At 44.7% G+C, this 15066-nt stretch overlaps 1 protein-coding gene and 1 non-coding gene across 2 annotated transcripts in view; both read left to right on the forward strand.

Moving 5' to 3' along the window:
* Positions 1 to 15066, forward strand: part of LOC135376279 (uncharacterized) — a 329348-nt gene that overhangs the window by 35900 nt on the left and 278382 nt on the right. The window lies entirely within an intron of this gene.
* On the forward strand, positions 9600 to 9672 carry Trnat-ggu (transfer RNA threonine (anticodon GGU)). Its single transcript has one exon. It is a non-coding gene; the product is annotated as a tRNA-Thr (tRNA).

Below are 15066 nucleotides of genomic sequence, written 5' to 3' on the forward strand. Positions count from 1 at the left end.
ATTCCTGACATTGATGACTTTAATAAATATATTTTCACTTGTACTTTTGTGTATGACAATCCTTTGCATGTAAACCGCCCACTGCACACCTGTTGTATCGAAAAAGAATTGTGAGTGAAGTCGGCCCAGGTGGAAAAATGATGAAAGAAGTCGGCCCAGGCTGAAAAATATGAGCGGGTAAGCGCACACGCAGCCCTCCGGCCACGCTCCGCTCCCCCGGTAAGAGCCTCCACCCGAGCGCCGCCTGCCGCGCGCGAGGAAAAATACGCGAAAAAAGTCGGCGTGACGGTGGCGCTGCCCTGGTAGGGGAGCCGGCGTTTAACATGGCCGTAGTTTAACAACATATCTATACTACTAACTTGTGCAGAAGAGTCTCTGCGAGATCAGCATGATCCCGTAACAGATGCGGACTGACTAAGATGGAAATGGTGACATGTAGCTGAAGAAAATGTTTGTACATGTCACGGGGGGAGCAGAAGCCAATACGAGTGGTCCTGCGTACAACACAAACATGCGAAACCCAGTCGCCTTCCATCTGTCTAGTTCGGACAGTGATCTGGGCTTCCTACTGAAGTCAGCAGGCACAAAAGGTGCTAATGAAACGTGGTTTACAGAAAGCATTTCTCGTAAGGAGGGACCAAGGCGGTGATTTTTTGCACCCTTAAACCAAGTGCACAGCAACTTCTTTTGGACACCGAGACAGAGAAGGTGCATATAATCAAGTGGCACCTGCTTTATGATGTCAATTGGAAGTCTTTTCAATGATAGAAGTTCCCAAATGATGCTCTTCTTGGTCCCTCTTACGAAATGACTCATCTGTGCCCTCTGCTGCGTCTATTTCTGGGAAGCAGACTCTATCCCTGATGTACTCTCCTTCCGTTACACATTTCGTACAGCTGTAGTACCCCGAGTGCCCCTTAGCAGCAAGCACATACGATTTTGCTTGGGCATCACACACAATTGCTGATACTTGAACATTTATGTGCCTTCCTCGGGTCTCTATGCCAGTTTCGAGAACATCTAACAGCTCGGCGACAAAATCCTGCAAAACGGTATTTGGACTGACAGCTTTTGAACAGCCATAATAAACTCCAATTGGAAAAGGTGGGACCGAAACGCCACAGTTTATAACCCTGCATAGTATCGGCCAAAACTGATTTTTTGTGCTTTTCGTTAAGGGAAGACCATCAATGTTCAGATTGATTTTAACAACGTCAGGCACACTGGAAGCGGCTCCAAGTGTGTATTCTATGCCTGTTTCCAATCCAAAATGGCTGTACTGGCCATCACACATTTTCCTGGTGCGCTTGATTGTCTTGGGGGTTCTCAATAATGTTCGTCCGCAGCTCGGCAGGTCGGCGTGACAGGTGTGGGTTTTCAGTATCTTAAAGGGACTCTGACCAGAAACTGTGGGAGCTCTTTCGTACTTGTAGTCGATAAAGCACCCAACAAGGACTCTCCGTGCGAAAATTCACGCACTAAAACCCCACGGTTTCTCTAAACTCGAATTTTAAACATTCGACTTCATCCGAGTGCAGCACGCCTAGCGTCAAACCGAGAAAACATACGTTTATATAGAATATCCACCCCGGCCCACCATCAAGATGACGTCAACACGGGGGCCACTCGCAACATCCACAGTTGGCTCAAACGCGTCACGTGGTCACGCAATATCTGTCAATTTCCTTCATGAAATGGCATTTCTACGTTAATATGTTTGTGTTGCAGAGCCTCAAAAAGAAAAATATACCCTGCGTTTATCACCTGCAACAGTTTCTACGATTTTCTTTTCAATCTGTACACGGCGTTCGATATATGCTTCCGTATCCGGTCAGCTGTAATGGATGCCGTATGCCGAGCTTGCGAACTGCAAACTTGTGTGACTCCCGGTTTATCCTTTTTGTTCGGGTCATTGGGTTGGTGTTGGAGTTGGTCACCATATTCTGAACGTTTCACCTATCGTTGCGGTGTACTGTTCTTGATCTGCTGCGAAGCGACGAACCGCAACGGCAGTCACTCGCCTCCGCGAACTTCTGTCTGCTGCATCTCAAAGGAGCATGGGGACCTGATGATACCTTCAACTAAAGAAACCAAATGTGCTCTCGTGTGGTCCTGACGGAAAAGTAGTATCAACAAGGTTAGCACATTTATTTTTCAGTTCCAAGTCTAGGTACTGAAAACCATGCAGGTGCAGTCGATCATTCTCGTAGCTGTTGTGTAACGCGTATGCTTTCTTACATATCCCACAGAACCCTCCACTTTTTCAACCAAGTTATCTTTATGAGATCCTTCTGATGGCTTCTTACTAGGCTATGCCGCTCCGAAGCATTGAGATGACGAAGCGTCGTGGTAGCTGCACCTCTGCCTTCGAAAGATGAATCAGTCATTCCACACTGTGCTTACTATCCGACAGACTTGGACTGCCTGTTTCAAGAAAGTTTGAAATGTAAGTATGTGTATATTGGTTTCACATATCCACCACATATTGAGCGTGTGTATGATTGTACTTTATATGCTACAGCGTATCAGCATACATTATTATTCAACACGTAGTGTGGCAAACTCGACATCAGTCACACAAAGCCAACAATTGCCTTTTCTTCAATTGCTTATTTTTATCATATCATGTTTTTGTCTATATCTCAATTTACCAACCAACAAAGTATATTATTTTAGTATAATCGTCTGATATTTAACAAGTCACAGTTTTATCATGGTTTTGGCGCACTATAGCCCGAGTTGCTTATGCGTCATTAAATTGAATCATCATCATCTTCAACTGCCATTATTCAATTGAAGTGCCAGGTGGATATAATGATGTGGCGAGATATATTTTTAGCTGTCATCCCGGAATAGCTCATTTCATAGTCACCGTGAAGTTTGTTTTCGTTTTCAGAAACATTAAGAGGACTAAAACCAAACACTTTTCTTTCAGAGCATCCCTTATGCACCTGCATTTCAATTCCAATCTGTATTACAAGAATGACAGACCACTCAACAGAGATGAACATCTGAAAGTGAAAGAGCTGGAATGAAGATACGTTAATCTGTGTCAAAGGTTCTTAGTATGTGTGCGAGTCGAGGACATAGGTCTCAAGCTTATTCGTGTCTTCAGAAGAGGTGACAACTATGCTCCTTCTACCTATTAAATTCCAGCATGGCTTTAGAAAAGGGTATTCAGGCAAAACTAACGTAGTGGAATTCGTTCACAGCATTTCAAACTGTCTTGATTTCTGGGTCCACGTAGATGTAGAATTCTTTTTATTTTGTAAGGGCTTTTGACACTGTGCTGTATGCTCGCGTGTTGGCCAAAGTAGCCTAATTAAAATTTGATCCTGCTACCTGGATATGCAGTTTCTAACCGTAACCGTGGCGACAACTCGTGAGGAGAACCTATCATATCGCCACCATGCAGCATTTGTTATGTTACAATCGCTTCACATTTTAATCTAGTCAAAAGCAAGGACTTTTGGTGATCGGTCTTGTATGATTACGTGCCCCTCCGTTATGTAACACCACACTGGGTTCTTCAACCTATGATAGATAAATAAATATATTGCCAAGTAAATTGTCTACAAGGCTCGTTATTCCATTTCGCCACACTACCACAAGCAATTGTTAGAGTAGTGGCCCAGGGTATGAAGCTCGCCACTAGTCATCATTCAAACAAAGTTCATAATGTAAAATCCTTTACTCAGAACACTGGCTTAACACAACAATTAAGAATAAAGAGAGTAAACATTTCATTGCCTATCCAGGTGGCATCATCCCTCCAACAGAGAACAATCAAAAACAACATCAAAGGAGTCAAATCGGTGATCCGCATTCCTTTCATCCAACGTATTTCATACGCTATTTGGAGGGCACTGTGCCCATCAGGCATTTTGACTGTGCATATCAAGTTGAGTGCATAGAATGTGATGCAACCTACATTGGCGAGATAGACAAAAGACGTGGGACAAGACTAAAAGAGCCACTTTTCAGGGCTACTAATGCTTAGCTTAACTAAACAGGACCGAATCAGTCTACCACTGCTGTCCTAAGGGACATATATTTTGATGGTGCAGTAACCTTTGCTCATGACTAGCGATGGGGCCCTAGAAAGTTCTTAGAATCCTGCTTTATCAGGCGTGATGCTTCAGCCTGTAATACATACCGTGGCCCCCTATCGGATGTGTAAGATTCCCTCTTAGATAGGCTGATGTGCTCATCTTTGGCCTCTGTTGTACTGATGATGCCACCCAGATAGGCGACAAAACGTTTACGCTCTGTTTTTATTCGTTGTGTTGAGCGGTGTTTGCAGTAAAGGACGCTACATTATGATGTTGTCACCCGGCTTTTGGAATATATTTTCAAATAAAGTTGTTGTTTTACAAAGCTCAATACATTGCAGAAATCATTATTGCTGCCTATTTTTTTTGGGGGGGTGCCATCCTTGCAGTCACATGAAACACTGAAGGGCCAACTTAAAAAGTAAAGGCAATCTGATTTATGTTCTTGCCGACATGGCACAGCGTATGTAAGAGGTAGCTCCATTTCAGAAGCCTGAGAACACTCAAAGCAATTAGTGTGCTAGCATCAGATATGGTGTACAGCATTACATATTTGCTTTTGCTAGGGCAACTAAGAAGGGTGGATAGAAAGGCAGTTACAACCTGTTTCCACAAAAGACACTCAGATTCATTAGCAATTTCCTCCAAGAGAGCCGAGGCTTTTTCTAGATTACTAGAACATGGGTACCTGGTTATAAATAACAAGAATTCATCTACCAGAAGTCAGTGTTTCAAACACCCTGCATTCCATCAACACTATTAAAAGCTGTGTCCCCCAAACCTGCACAAAATTCCTGAAGAGTCTTTACTGGACACTGTTGCTGTCCCTCTCACCAGGTGCTCTCTATGAACCCGATTCACAGTTCTGGATGCACTGCCTGAGCTAACTTCAGCATGCTTTCCCAACACGAAAGGTAACTGCTATGAGGAGTGTTGTAGTTACTGAAAGCAACATGAAATGCTGTACCTTGACAGGTAATGTTGATATCCTTCTTAAGACCGTAGAGAGATGTTCCTTGCTCCCTTTCTTCCAAATCTTACTATCAGACGCAAGCCCACTTGCCACCAAGCCAATGAGTTGTGCCTCACAGTCAGTGCAATGTGCAATCAAGGGAATCTATCACTGAGGCTCAGAAAAGCTGTTTTCCATCGGGATCTGATCCAGCACTGAGCCGTGAGTAGCCCCGTGAAAGTACCAGGGTTTCTTCGAATTTTAGATGTGCCAGCGTTTGTTTTCCTCCCCTCCTTCTTTTTATGTAGTAGCTGGTTACTTTAGCCTTGTACTGCTTTGGAGATTGAAGATGTGGAGATGATGTAAGAGGTGGAACTAGGCTTTATGCAAAATGAGGCAAAGTGTGACTACGTACAAATCTTATGAGAATGTTTATGTATCATTCACACAAAGAGAGGATACGTGTTACATCTTTTTCCGGTTTTGATATTTATTTATTTATGAATATATCTCAAAGGCCATTGCAGGCATTACATGAGGGGGGACATCAACATGGGTCACTTAACAAATACGGAAGTTACAAGGAACATACATATTTGGAAGAGAAGACTATTTTTCGTTCGTTCATCAGTCTTGCTCAAGAAATTGTTCACTGTAGCAATGGTACACAATGTCACGACAGGAGTGCTCATCTATCGTTCCGCAAGACTCATTAAAAAGCACTAGTGTTGTGTTTCAACACAACTTGTTGAACTCATGAACCATGCATCATCCTGAGAGCTATAGATCATCCTAAATACAGATGCTGAATTATTTTGTGTGCTGAATTATTAATGTGATAGACGAGCTGTGCGAAGTTAGGATCTTGGGTACTTGAAGCCTGTGGCATTTACTGTGGGAAAGGCTTGCCAGACCCTCTTCACTGCACAGGCTGGGATGACCATGATCTTGTTTTTCCCAAGCTTGTGCCATACTCACCTTGCAAACTGGCGATACGCAGTGTATCTGCATGTACACAGATGTACATAAAATATAGTTTAGGCAAATAGGTAACCGGTTACACTACAGTGTGTGTGCAATGTCATTTCTACATGTACCTGAGAGCAACTGCAGTTTACCTGCCCACACCTTGTACATTACTACACATGCTGTGTTCTTTTAGAACCCAACATTGTTTTACTTTTCACTGAATCGACAATCAAGAACACTCAATATCGCTAAAAACCTACGCTAAAACCTTATGCACAGGGCAATACATAAAAACGTGACTCAGGACACAGCACACTGACAATTACAAAATTGCCTACATTGGTTTTCTCCAGTTCAGAGTCGTGTACTGTATAGCCTTTTTATGTGCTGCGCCCTGTACTGGAGTTTTTAACGACTTTATTGCAGGACCAAACCAGTTTTGGGCGCCCAAATTTTAACATCGTTCGACAAGGACACATGTGACTTACTTGTGAATATAGTCGCTCATAGGTTCGCGCTGCCCACGGACTTCAATATGCGACCTTCAGGACAGTCATATTGAAGAATAGAAGTTGGAAATCTTTGTGGGTTGTAATGCACTCATACTGCAGTCATTCGGCAGTGTTTTCGAGCTCCTTGCAGCACAAGCATTCGATCTCCTTCGGCATTATGACACACCAGCCACACCGGCACCATGAACAGCAAGTGCGTATTAGATATCAGAACACGAAATTTCTGAGAACGTTTACATGTTCGATCACAGTGTGCGTTAAAAAGCTCATCGCTTACCTGAAGACAGGCGACTCATGCTGTTTGCTTCATCTGTGACTGATGTTCGTAGAGCTCTAACTTCGTCTCGCATTCGCGGCATCGGCGACGTTTCGAAAGCCTACCGAGCTGTTCAGCACGCAGAATTTTCCTCTCGATCGCAGAAAGGTCAGGAAGAAGTTCCGGGCTCGAAGTCTCCGCATTTCTTCCTTCGACGTCCATATTGAAGATCGCTTTCCGGACGGATGCGGCGCTCTCACAAACTCACTAACAACAGAACTTCCGGTCCGGGCGCCCAATGAAACGTGGCCCTCGTGATTTCGTCACGCACACGAAAATTGGCGGATGTCCACTGCAAAGAGGCTAGATTTCGGCCCCGATTGCGCGAGTTGAGGGGGAAAAGCGAAGCCAGTTTTCAGCTCCCCGTTTGGCAAACTTTGCCTCCGCGCACAGCCAAAATATTTCGCGTGTTGCTTGGAGGCATATTATACCTTTGTAATAGATGCAAACGAAATATTTGTCGAACTTCTGGTCAGAGTCCCTTTAAGCATTCCAGTAACATGTTTGTGCTTAACGCCCGAAAGCGCCCATACCTTAATCTGTTCTGAGAGTGTTGCAGGCGCGCTCGCTGGTTCCCCGAATCGGCCTGCGAAATTTACAGGACTCCCCACCGAAATAAACGGTGCTGGCAATGCCGATATTGCAGAGGATGGCGAAATGACAGGGACCTCGTCAAAAGGTACTCCATGCGTACAACAAATTGCAGTGCGGCTGTCATGACTGTTGCCCACAGACAAGTCCCCTTCACTGTCGTATTGTAATGGTGAGCGGTCATGCACTTCATGCTCCACGGACAACGTCCTGGAACGAAGATCACTCTCCAACATGCTATCGTCAGGATCTAAAATCTCAGAGGACAACAATTCCAGACATGGCTGAGCATTCCTGCTTGAATGCCTGTAGAATGTTGCCCTTGAAAGCTTCGGCATGTTTACCAACGTGATACTGTGTACAAGGATTTGCTGTGAATTGTTCATTACATTGCTGGTTTCTTACTTGGCTCATCCATTCTTACACACAAGTCCAGGGGCACACCAAAAGTGAAGGATGAGGCACACTCACGAGCGTCCAAACAAAGCAATACTCGCAATATGGCGGAAGGGTGCTCCTTGTTTCCCGCCTTTTGCAATGCGCTTGCGCACGACGGCGGAGATCACACCGATCAAGAAATTTTCAGACAAGGGTGAAAAGTAGTCAATCAACGATGAAAGATGAAAGTCACTGAAAAGGTTAGCTAGCTGCAGGGATCGAACCCACATCTTCTGGATTACCGGTCCAGGGCTCCACCAATTGAGCTAAGCTAACACGCCTCTCCAGCGACTTTAGGGGTGCGTCATCTGAAGGGACGACAAACCAGCCACTCACTCTCACTCACTCTCCTTTCACTCTTACATTTTTTGCTCACTCATACACACATTCATAAGATGTGGGTTCGATCCCTACAGCTAGCTAACCTTTTCAGTGACTTTCATCTTTCATCGTTGATTTCTTAGGCAATTTGAGGCTTTGTTTGTATCTGTCCCTTCTATGTTGTTCCAGCCTCAGAACATCAGTTTCACTCTTGTTCAACAGGTGCCGCTTGCGTCGTTTTCCGTCGTATGAATGAGTGTATGAGTGAGCAAAAAATGTAAGAGTGAAAGGAGGGTGAGTGAGAGTGAGTGGCTGGTTTGTCGTCCCTTCAGATGACGCACCCCGAAAGTCGCTGGAGAGGCGTGTTAGCTTAGCTCAATTGGTAGAGCCCTGGACCGGTAATCCTGGTGGCAGGATTTTTGCCACCACAATCTGGTGCTCTACATTTGAGAGGATGCGTCGCGACTATCTTTTTCGAAAACTTCGTGATGGAGGCCTCGGCCTACAGGACCTCTTTGTCAAACAACTGGTCATGAGACTCTGGTTCATTCGTGAGGAACTGCATCCAGTTCTCAAGGGAGTAAAACGCATCCTTACGTATAATTACATCCCGGAGTTACACGTCACGTTCACAGAGGGAACGATGCGGTTAACAGGCTTTTTCAAGGAGGTCGTTGAGTGCATGCTGTTTTTGAAAGCCAGGTTTACCCTTGAATACCTGTTGTCTGTCAACAAGAAAACGCTGGCGGCCCACTCGATCGATACATTGTTCCCTGTGCCTGTCTATCGAGATATTCCACCCACTTGGCCAGGCAGGGATGTTTTGGTTCGAGTCCAAAGGATGCCAATCAAACCAAACATGAAGACATTCTTTTACAAACTTCATACGTCAACACTACCTGTCAAGGCATGGCTCGCGCAGAAGGGCATATACGTGCCCTGGTCGGCAGACTGCAGGTTCTGCAAAGTTCCTGAAACGCATGGTCATCTTTTCTTAGACTGCACAGAAGCCCAGTTCTTCTGGGACGATCTCCAGTATAAAGTTTTCAAAATTCGACTTCGGCTTAACCCACACACCATACGGTTTCTCCCATTACACCCGAGGGAAACAGTCAGGTACGATATTGTCATGCTTATAGCCTTGTACTGTCTGTGGAAACTTCGTATGGCTGACAGGAACGAAGAACCGTAAATGCCTCCTATGAAATACTTTAAGATAGAAATATCTCAACTTAAGCTGTGCCTTATGCGGTGTTTAGAGCTGCCAGATTGGTTAGAAACATTGTCTGATGCCCTTACTTACTTGTAAAATCGTATGTACAAATTCAAAAGGTCTTCAGTTTCCTCTTTAGACGTTTTGTAATGACCCACGGCGTTGCGACCCTGTGACGTACCTGTAGTTGTGTGCACTTGTGTGTTTTGTTAATAAAAGGTGGAAAAGAAAAAAAGTTAGCTTAGCTCAATTGGTAGAGCCCTGGACCGGTAATCCAGAAGATGTGGGTTCGATCCCTACAGCTAGCTAACCTTTTCAGTGACTTTCATCTTTCATCGTTGCTATCTCAATGAACCACTTCGTTTACTATTCGCCACGGAAGCCAAGCCAAGCCAAGTCAACTTCGAGATGGCGACGGTGTTGCGTAGTGGAGCAGCTTTGAAACATGTGTGCATGGAAGGAATGCTACAGAAGGAATTTATCTGGTCTTACGTGCCGGAATAATGATTGTCACGGAGTTTCATAGGAAGTACATTTTGTGCAACATGCTTTCTCCTCGGAAAGTTGCGGGGACACATTAAAAGTTGCTCAGGGCATTCGTGTTGCTTCTTGCGATAATTTATTTTCATATGGATCAGTCCATCATGCTTGACTGAAGTGTACCCGTGATTTATGTGATCGAAAATTAAAATGTGTACGGTTGTGTGTCAAAATATCTCTCTGATCCCACCGATGTCCACTCGGTGATAGCCGTCGGACGCACGGCAATGACAATTTGCGGAAGCTCCCGTTAGGGCACACTGGGGATCTCCTCCGTATGTTCGGTCACGGACGAGGACGAGAGGACACTTTGAGAACATCCTGAGGATTGCGAGTGTTCTTGGGGTCATGTGTCCTAAGCTTATGTAAAGTTTTGGGAACTGAACTCTGAAATTTGCCAAGTAAAGATCACTTTTTTACCCCACCAATGTGAAGATCCCTTATGAAAATGAAGTTTTCCTGTTTATTGACATCATTTGGACATTATTTGGCCTCTTTGGCATTTCTATAGACTTTGACTTCCTATAGACAATAGTCCAAACGATGGCTACAGCCGATTATTGGCTTTTATTTTCCCCAAATGTCTATAGACAGTAGCCTAAAGGAATTCTATAGATTTTCTTTAGCCTTCCTTTTTCCCTAGTTATCAGAAGACAGCAGCAAATATAAAGTCAAAAGGGTGACATCGCATTTAATTGTTATATCATTGGCCTTTTTGGGAAACCTGACACAGGCAGCAAAATGAGCCTCTGTTGGACTGTTCATACATATTGGTAATTAGTTACAGCACGCTGTGTGATATTCTCGGACAGGTATATGATGATACAATACAGAAATGCACACACACACACATGTATATATATATATATATATATATATACTATACAGAGAGAACAGACAGAGATGATCACAAATAAAAAAAAAACTGCATACACAGCGAATCTGGTAGGCAGTGCAATGCAAGATAATAAAGTGGGAAGTTCCTGAAAAAAGGATTGCTGGGCTGTCATAATTAAGCAATGTAAAAAATACGTGACAGATACTTGTAACTACACGTGCAAATTAAAATTGTTCCTACTGGGAGAATATGATCTCAGCACAGGCCACACCCATGGCACGATACGTAGTCTCTCACTGATACAAGAATAAGATGTGCATTCGAAAGGAGGACGTGGAATCACCACACACAGGGAAGATGAGGCAGGCAGCAAACAACAAAAAAGTGACTATTCAGGGTGCTTATGTAGTGAGCAATGTGTCATGAAATAAATCACTACAAGACACCGCATGATACAATGTAAAAAATACATGACAGATACTTGTAACTGCACGTGCAAATTAAAAATGTTCGGATTGGAAAAAAATATGATCTCAGCACAGGGAACACCCATGGGACGATACGTAGTCTCTCACTGATACAAGAATAAGATGTGCATACGAAAGGAGGGCGTGGAATCACCACACACAGGGAAGATGGGGCAGGCAGTAAACAGCAAAAAAGTGACGATTCAGGGTGCTTATGTAGTGAGCAATGTGTCATGAAATAAATTACTATAAGACACCGCATGATACAATGTAAAAACTACATGACAGATACTTGTAACTGCACGTGCAAATTAAACATGTTCGGATTGGAAAAATATTGTCTGAGCACAGGCCACGCTGATGGGACGATACGTCATCTCCCATTGATACAAAAATAAGCAATACATACAAAAAAAAGGGATGTGTGCTTCATTATAGACAGGGAAGCTGGTGCAGGCACACAACAAACAAAAAAAGAAGAGATTATTCGCGTTCTGCTCAGATAGTGTCCAGAGCGGCATTAAGTTGCATGCTAAGAAACAATTTATGTACCTGGTTGATGTCATGCCCACCACTCAAACTGCTTCGACAACAAGGTTCTCATGGAGTGCACACATGTAAAACTTGTTATCAATTTCAAAAAACATGCATTTCTTTGGACTTGAGCTTGGGACATCGACAATGTCATGACTGGGTTCAACTTCTACTAATGTGCCAACACCAAGATCCTTGTTGAGTGAGGACAATACGTTACGAACCACTCTGAATGGCTTCAGTGTCAAACTTACAGTATGCTGACATTTGCAACTGTAAACATGTGTCAAGTCTTCACATCCCGCAGCAATTCTAATGATCTGTCCGAACGTACCACTGTTTCTTATGTACGAGTTATTACGACGAGACTTATCAAGTTTGTCTAGGCAGAACTTAAATGAACCGTATGACATCTTCTTGAAAACAGCTCTGCTACCATCACGTGACTCTCTTCCATACAGTATTACATTTCCACATATTTGAGCAAACTTATGGGCTGTGTACCCCTTTGTCAACACTGCAAAGAGAGTTTGAAATACATCGCATGACTTGACAAGAGTTGGGACATCAGGAATTTTGAGGATATCTGTTGTCCAACAAGACGGGTGCCTTGCACATACTTCAGTAGCTTGCCATTCATGCTCTCGAATGGGAATGCAGAAAAGTTCCAAAGTGGGCCCCAGTTCCTCACACTATCAACCATGTGGAGAAGTAAGTGTGCGTTGTAAGTCATCTTTCTCTTACCATACAAAGATTGATATTCCCTTAGAAAGTCGACCACTTCTGCATGCACAGTTGAAAGCTTATGCAGCAGCACAGTCTCTCCAAGGAGGACGTGCATGATCTGAACAAATTTCAGCCAGTTTTTGAAGTATGTGCGTGGTAGGATACCTTTGAGGACAAATGGAGAAAAGAACAAAGGGAAGTTTCTCCATTACGATGCCTTCCAATACTTCCGGTGATGTATTGAACGTGCCAGACGAGAAATTTCCCAGACAGACTTCAAACTCTGAAATCTGAGATCTACCTCAGGTATCTTGTCACCAATGTGGTATGCACATTTGCCCCTACGAGTAAACCACATGCATGCTGTTGTTCGTACAAACCCTAAACAAACAGCATGCATGTAGTCCACCACAAAAAATGATGTTACACTGAAAAAGGAAAGGAGAAACAAAACACAGTTTCCTTTAATGCCACAACATGGCACGTTGGTCGTAGCTGCCTCTTCCGCATGCGCTTTGATGCTGCCATCATTACGGAGAACTGAAAGATCACTGTGCACTGGGTACACCCTCGCATGACCGTTCCCAACATCTACAACCTCCCCCTCCTGTTCACACCACGTGCATCCATGACGACCATTGAACTGTGCTATGTTGAGTACCTGACACCTTGCAACACTGTCAAGTGTGCAAGGCCTCAGAAACACCTTCGAACACATTTCTTTGCCTGACACTGATGTCCAGGAAAATCCAACAGTGGATAATGTATTTACTGCGCTAACAAAAGGTTTCAAAAAGCAGTTCATTTTTGGCTTGGTTGTGCCAAACCACAACCCTGCAAGCAGAATCTCCTGCACCCGTAAACGATGAGGCAACTCATTCACCTGGAGCAGTAATGGCCATATACTGCACTGAGAGGACTCAAATACTGGGACACCATCAGTGTCCCAGGTGAATGAGAGGTCTTGATCACCTAAGGGAAGATTTCGATATGCAGGGCTCCCTGTGATATCTCCAACATTATAGGAGGAAGCTGAACGCTTTGTCAGCACAGTCTCATGCTTTTGCAAAAGATTTTTGAGCTGTGTTACAAGATCCAGGCTGACGAAATAGTGACCACTTTCTAGGAGTGCATGTGATTCATACTCGCTCCCACAATCTGTGTACTTAAGTCCGTCTGCAGAGGAGCCGCCACTAGACGACTCGAGGTGCTCCGTGCAGCGGGGACAGTAGAAATGGGGTGTCAACGTGCCATTCGTAGAAGGAAAATGTTTGTAGAAAATATATTTGGTCGTGGGGAAATTTGTAACGGCCGGAAGGTGAGCTTCAATGAGTTTCAAAAGACTGTTTGTGGCTTCCTTTGAATCGCGGTACTTGAGTGTATGCGCCATGATAAGGAGGAAGCTGTTCCCAAGAGTGATACGGGACCCTGTATACAGCGGTTCATCCTGCGAACAGGAAAGAAGAGATTTAGACACAGCGCATTTCACTCATTTCATTTTTATTTGTTACATCATTTGTTGTGTTGTTATTTATTACAACGGCAGAAAGACACTGGGATCCATAACGAGACACTCGGAATGGTAACTACAATCACTTACGAGTTCCTGCTTCTCGGAATATGAAGGACTCTCATTAGTGGCGCCAGGAGAGCTGTGCTGAGAGTGCTGAGCCAGGCGCCCACAGCTCCCCATAGAGCCAATAGTTTGAGATAATTCAGGCAACACTGGACATACGACCAATGAAAATGCGTCGTGATGCCTAGCAGCCAACCAATCAGCAACCTCTCAGTTTGGCTCGGCTTTCGGCCGGCCCTGGCTGCCATTGACTTCTACAGGTTTTCATACCTGGCGCCCGTTATTCCAAAATAACTAAGACGTTTTTGATAGGAGAAATACATATTTATTGATGCAACGTATCAACTCAAATGCTTGACTCATATATTCACCTGCGTACAGGACGTTTACGGATTACGAATACCGTGTCCTAGAGGAATTACATAAGCGTACTCAACATCCTGAGGAAAGCTTATCTGAATTCGTTCGGGCATTGCAGGATCTGTACAGCAAAGTGAATCCCACTGCTACGGAAGAGCAGCGCGTCGCACGGGCGATCCGTCAGTGCCACCCGCGCTTCCGGCTCTACTGAAGAGCCCATCGCTTTAAATCCCTTGGGGCGTTGGCCCAGGAGGCTCGTTCAATACATGGTGACCTCCTGGCAGAGCTCGAATACCGGCCCCCGGAGCTAGCGTTGGAACCGCGCTGCGCGTGGTCGGGAGGAGCCGTCTCGGTCGAACGCCTGCATGCAACAGGTTTGGGTGACAACCCCCGTAATTCATACAATGCGGAGTCATCCCACCGAGCCCTAGATCCGTTCCTCTATGACCAGAGGACGATCCCCGCAGGAACGAGCCTTGACAGACCCGTCCCGCCCCGAAGTCGCGGTCAACCTGGCCTTTCAGCTAGCGAAACCCCACTGCAGCGGGAGCGGCATCATCCTGCGCCCCCGCAGCCACGAGCGCCCAACGGCTGTTGGAATTGCGGCAGCCCTGACCATTTTCGTTGGGAATGCCCGCGACAAAGACCAAACACCCGTAAT

This window comes from Ornithodoros turicata, chromosome 1 (assembly GCF_037126465.1).
Source record: "Ornithodoros turicata isolate Travis chromosome 1, ASM3712646v1, whole genome shotgun sequence".
Classification (NCBI taxonomy): domain Eukaryota; kingdom Metazoa; phylum Arthropoda; class Arachnida; order Ixodida; family Argasidae; genus Ornithodoros; species Ornithodoros turicata.